The sequence below is a fragment of the Castor canadensis genome, chromosome 1 (assembly GCF_047511655.1).
Source record: "Castor canadensis chromosome 1, mCasCan1.hap1v2, whole genome shotgun sequence".
Lineage (NCBI taxonomy): Eukaryota > Metazoa > Chordata > Mammalia > Rodentia > Castoridae > Castor > Castor canadensis.
The window spans coordinates 103,815,282-103,821,377 of record NC_133386.1 but is presented as its reverse complement, the minus strand read 5'-3'; the positions used below and the strand labels follow the sequence as shown (position 1 = coordinate 103,821,377).

Sequence of the window (6,096 nt, the reverse complement as noted above, 5' to 3'; positions counted from 1 at the left end):
AGTGTCATTTTGGGTATGTATTTTAATACTGAATTCTTTTTTGGAAATTGACGTTCCAGTGAATTTTTTCTCCTTTTCCCAAAAGCTAGAAAATTCCAGGCTAATTTAATAATTGCATGTGATCCTCAGAGACAGCATGCATGATTCTTAAAAAACAAAACAAAACTTTTTATTAATTCTTACTTGACTTTTGTCATCAGCTGCCTCAAATATATTTAGGATATATGTTGTGAATAAATGAATCCATATTGATTTTTAGAATTTCCTTCAAAACTATTTGTGTATCCCCACAGAAATGACAGTAAAAGAGCCCCAACAATGTAGCATCAGCTCAAACTAGATTATGTGCCTTCAGGGAAGAGCCTGTGGTGCCTAAAACAGTCCACAGTCTTTCTTGCAAAAGCCCTCCATCATCCTTACCATCTTAATTTTTGTTTTTTAAAACATATATAAATATTGAGTTGTGCACAGGAATAATTATTGAACCTGGCTTTCCATAAAAGAAAAAAAGGATGCCACTGAGAGGGTTGCTTAGTGGTAGAGCAGTTCCTTAGCCTCTGAAAGGCTGTAGGTTTAATCCCCAGTACTGCAAAATTATTAACACTTCTGATTTGAACTTTCTTGTGAATACAAAGAAAGCCTGATAAATAATAACCTAGTGCATTATTTGGCATTGCAGATCATACCTCAATGTGCTCACAAGCTTTAAGATGAGCACTGTGCAGAAGCCTATGGCTGGGTGAAATAAGAGGTCACTTTGAAATCAGGAGACAGAGTCCTGGCCACACCACCTCAGCACTTCCCTCACAGTATGCCTTCAGCCATCATGCTGCACCCTGAGCCTATCTAAGACAGAAATGATAATTTCACGGAATTACTATGAAAATTGAAACAATATGTGTATATAAAAATACCTCAATAAAATGCACTCAGTCATATTGTTTTTCAACATTTGCATAAGTAAATTATAGAAATTTTCTGTAGGGAATATTGACCTTAGCACACTTATCAGTAAATTACTGACAAATTAATATTTTATTCATGAGACACATATATTTTACCACTCCATGCCTATTATCCTTCTCTCTTGAAATGAGCACTGGAGAAAGACTTAAAAATATTTTTTGATTGCCTACTTCAGCAGCACATATATTAAAATTATAAAGATATGGAGAAGACCAGCATGGCCCCTGACCAAGAATGACACAGAAATTCTTGAAGCATTCCATATTTTTAAAAAAACAATTTAACTATGATAGGTTAATACACAAGACCGAACATACCTAACTATTATGCCTTGGATGGGATGACCTTTTGTTATTCACCTTGAAAAGTACAGGCATTGGTAGCACAATAAAATTTAATAGTTTATAAATCCTTTAGAGTCCTCTGTTAAGGAGTGAATGCGACATCAATGGATTAGTTCAAACTAAATTAACTTTCTGTGTTTTTTTTTATTTAGAACTGCTTAATCTAATAATACCAGACTATTCCTCTAGTTTTATTCAGTTCAAAATGAAACATATATAATTCATAAATTTCAACTTTCAAAAAATTTTTCTGTCATAAATTATTTACAATTTTTAATGGAATTCCTAATTCTATTTTCTTAACATAGCTCTTTAAAATGATTTAAAATACAGTAGGAAATTGCATAATTACCTTAATAATCTGATTCTGAGTTGTCCCAGGTTTGAAAAATCTTACTGGGAATTTGGGATCTTTTGTCCATTATTCCTTTGCATTTTCAGAGTACTTATGAGACTGAAATTTAACCAGGGAGGCATGATTTTGGTGACAGACTCTTGCATATTTTTAAAGTCACAGTATTATACATTAACTGTGAAAAATAACATGATTTTACAATACAGTAGACCTATGGCACAAGCACACTACCTCACATTGATTTGACTTAGGCACCCCTGGAAGGACTGGCTTCATTACTTTTAAGCTGGTTCACCCCAAAGTTCTCTATTCATGTACCTAACTCTGAGATGAAGAAGTTAGTGGTAATATTTCAGATTGGTGATTTTAGAAGCAGTGAAACATCTGACTTAAGTGATATCTGTGTCTGATGATAATAACTTACTAGAAACCCACTTAAAACAGATCCAAGCACAAAGGAAAACAAGTGTATTAGCTGCTTTTCTTAAATCTCATAGTGATTAGACTTTCTACACACACATGTGTAACTGAAGGGGCTTTAACAACAACTGAGTATTAGAAAGAAAAATTTCTTTCTTCCTCTCTAATGATGTTAAGAATCAATGTAATTTAACATATCAAAATCTTCTCTAGAACAAAAATCTTCATACAAATTGGAAATATATGCTCTTTTACTTCTTTTCATATTACTGTAAGCAAAGTTGCATGCTCTCAGAAGTGCAAAGCTAAAATAATATCTGATCATGTTTAGATTTAAGTTATAGCTAACACATGTTAAGTTGAACCAATTGGACCACTTCTTTGTATCTTAAAATTAAACTGATTTTTAAAAATTATTATATGTGATTAAAATACCATTTGGTATTTTTCTTCTGTCTAACTTGATTATTCGTTTCTTATTGAATATTGGGAGTCTAATCACATATTCCCTTTACTGTCTATTTGAAAAACACTCTTTGAACCCCAAAACACAGCAAAAATCCAAATGTTGGCTTTATTATACTCGCTGTTTCCTAATACAGCTGTACAGAAGTATTGGGAGATCACAGTTGTGTCTCTGACCTTCTGACATGAAAGGTGCAAAAGTTGTAAAATCATGGCTGCTCACATAATCTTCTCACCACTGCTCATGAATATGGTTTGCTAAGGAATTCTTCCTGCCTAGACATTAGGAGCACCTTATCGTTTTCCTCATCGCCAAATTTAGAGGATATTGCATTTGCTAATTCTTTGGAGATTTATGCTATTGTCTGGCTTCCATGAGAGTAAGCTCTTTTAATATAATTTTGTTTTGACATTTTTCAGAAATGAATATTTGATGCTACAAGTAAGGAGGTCAGTAGGAAAGGAACCAAAAGTAAATATACCTTTAAGTAACCTGGTACATGATGTGGAGGCTTTTACATTTGAAATCATCCCTGAGGAGAATGACAGGTGCTTTTCTTGCCTTACTGAAGTTAGTTTACAGTTTCTACTTCTCTAACACTGAGTAAACGACATTGTACATGTCCAAATGTTTCACATTAGTAGAGGCACAACTAGTAGGAACTTAGTAAAAATGGTACATAACTCAGTGCTTTATTTTCTTCTCAAAATTTTTCAAAGGAAGAAAACAGCATATTTGTGAAGTAAACTATACATATGTACATATACTCATAAAACATTCTAGCTAATGAATAAGTAAATAGGACTTACTGATGTTGATTACTCTTGCATTAGTTAAAACAATGCAATAATTTTCATAGAAATCTAAATAAAATGAATATAAGTTCCAAATTAAGCAATGCAGCCAAACTAATAGAACATTGTCTTTAGGTCAATAATCACAGGTTTTTGTCCTATGTGAAATACTATACAGTTGTGTGCATTCTGAGTCTCAGTTTTCATGAACAAGTCTCATTCAAGACCTTAAAAGAACTCAAACAGGCATGTACTATGCTTGGTCCCACTGCCCCTTTTACTGCTTGTTACAGAGTGTTGTAGGGGACTCAGCGCTGCTACCTGAGGATTGGATGGGGATTGCTAAGGCTTGTCTAAGCCCAGGGGAATGTTTATTGTGGAAAACTAGCTGCACAGAGTTATGAAGGGAACATTTGACTCTTAATGCTGCTCATGGAGTTCCAATTACCTTGGACGTATTATGTGGTAAGGGCCCATTTGAAGTGATGTTTAATCAACTCTAGTTCCCTGTTCAGGCTTATAAGCAGATGGCAAATTGCAGCCACTCCCACCTGGAGGGAGTTGCCTGTTAAGGGAGATAAGTCTCAAGAAATTACTAAAATCCTACAAGGGGCTGATGAGCCATTCTAAGATTTTGTTGGCTGCCTCATGAAGGCTTTGCAGAGAACACTGGCAGGTCATGAAGCAGGGGCCGTGCTTGTTCAACATTGGCCTTTGAAAATGTTAATAAATACTGTAGGGAGGCACTATGCTCCCACAGAAGAAGACTTTCCATCCAAGAAATGATCAGGATTTGTTCTGCCCTAAAAGAGATTATCCATCCCTCCAAAAAAGGTAACAATGGTGCCTGTTTATCTATGGTAAGCTGGGCATTTTGTCAAAGAATGCTGCAAGAAAAAAAGACTCCCCTCCGTAGGACTGGAATGTTGTCATCCTTTCCTCTCTGGGGGGTTTGGCCCTCTGGAATTTGCCCGTGGTGCTGTAGAGGGAGACACTGGGCAAATGAGTGTCATTCCCAGATAGTAGTTGCAGACAGCACCCAACAGTGGAAACTCCTGGAGGGGCCTGCCACAGCCCCATCAAACAATAGGGGAAATCTCTGTTCACCAAACTTCCACCATACCATTGAGGATCTATTTTGGGCCACCCCAGGAAGTACAGGACTGGACCTTACTCCCTCTTCCTGGTAAGTTTTAACTCCTGAAATGTGTGTTTAAGTCATCCATATGGGGATTTATGGTCTGCTTCCTAAAGACACAGTAGGATTAATATTAGGAAGAAGCAGTATGATTCTCTGAGGTTTACAAATTCACCCAAGTGTAATTGAACAAGATTATATGGGAGAACATAAGATATTGGCTCAAGCCCCTCAAACATTTGTTGCCCTAGCCCCAACTCATAAAATAGCTCAACTGGTCCTTTTTCCTACAATAAAAAAGGGCAAGGTGTTAACACCTACTCCTCACAGAGATAAAGGGTTTGGACATTCAGATCATGCTTACAGGGTCTAGTAGGTTACTGCCAAGAGAACAGAAATTACTCTATTCTTAAGTGGCAAAAAATTCCTGGGTCTGCTAGACACTGGCACAGATGTCTCAGTGACCTCATCTCAACACTCTCCTTCAACTTCGCCCTGTGTGCAAGCTTCAGCAGACCTGTAGAGGGTGGGGTCAGCCAGCACCTCCCCACAGAGTGCTGCCACAACTAAATGGCAGGATGAAGAGGGACATTCAGGGTTTTTTACACCATATGTCTTAAAAGACCTCCTAGTAAACTTGTGGGGAAGAGATGTTTTACAAGGTATGGGAGCCATACTCTGTATCCCCAACAGTTTGGTCTCTGGCATGATGCTACAAACAGGGCTTTGATCCCCATAGTGAACTGGGAAAAAAACAGGAGGGAAGGTTATACCCTTCTGATAGTGAGAGATACTCCAGGAACACCAGATAGGGCTACTCCCCAAGTCAACCTTTTCAGGAGGGGCCCTGGTTAGAAAACAACTATCCCCTCAAAAAAAGACAGCCACTCAGATTATATGGTTGACAAAAGAGCCTGTCTGGGTAGACCAGTGATCCCTAACAGGGGAAAAATCAGCTTTAGCCCAAACATTTGTTAAGGAAAGTTACAAAAGGGACATATTGAGGTCACTCACAGCCCTTTGAACACTCCCATATTTGTAATTAAAAAGAAGTGTGGTAAATGGTGTCTATTACAAGACTTCAGAGCAGTTAACAAAGTGATGCAGCCCATGGGTGCCCTCCAGACAGGGCTTCTGTCTCCTACAGCATTCCTTTACAAAATTATTTATATATTATAGACCTTAAAGACTACTTTTTTACTATCCAACTCCATCCAGAAGATAGGGAAAAATTCACCTTTTCTTTACCCTCTATAAATCGTCAGGCCCCATACAAAAGATACCATTGGAAAGTCTTGCCACAAGGCATGGTGGTTAGTTCCACTATGTGCCAAGAATTTGTTGCTACAGCACTCAAACCCCTCCAAGAAAAATTTCCAAAAGCTTATATCATTCATTATATGGATGATATGCTAACTAGTCCCCAAAGTGAAACAACTTTGCATTAGATATTGGTTCAGTTGTTACACACTCTTCTTGCCTGGGGACTAGTTTTCACCTCAGAAAAGGTACAATGACTTTCTCCATTTTCTTACCTTGGACATGTCATAGAAGGGTGCACTGTCCACCCTTAAAAGATGGAAATTCCCAACGATGCTTTAAAAATCTTAAAT

General features: G+C 37.3%; 1 non-coding gene across 1 annotated transcript; it reads left to right on the top strand.

The window, feature by feature from the left end:
- Nucleotides 1-1,132: 1,132 nt before the first annotated feature.
- On the top strand, nt 1,133-1,235 carry LOC141416245 (U6 spliceosomal RNA). Its single transcript, XR_012441034.1, has one exon. It is a non-coding gene; the product is annotated as a U6 spliceosomal RNA (small nuclear RNA).
- Nucleotides 1,236-6,096: the final 4,861 nt, after the last annotated feature.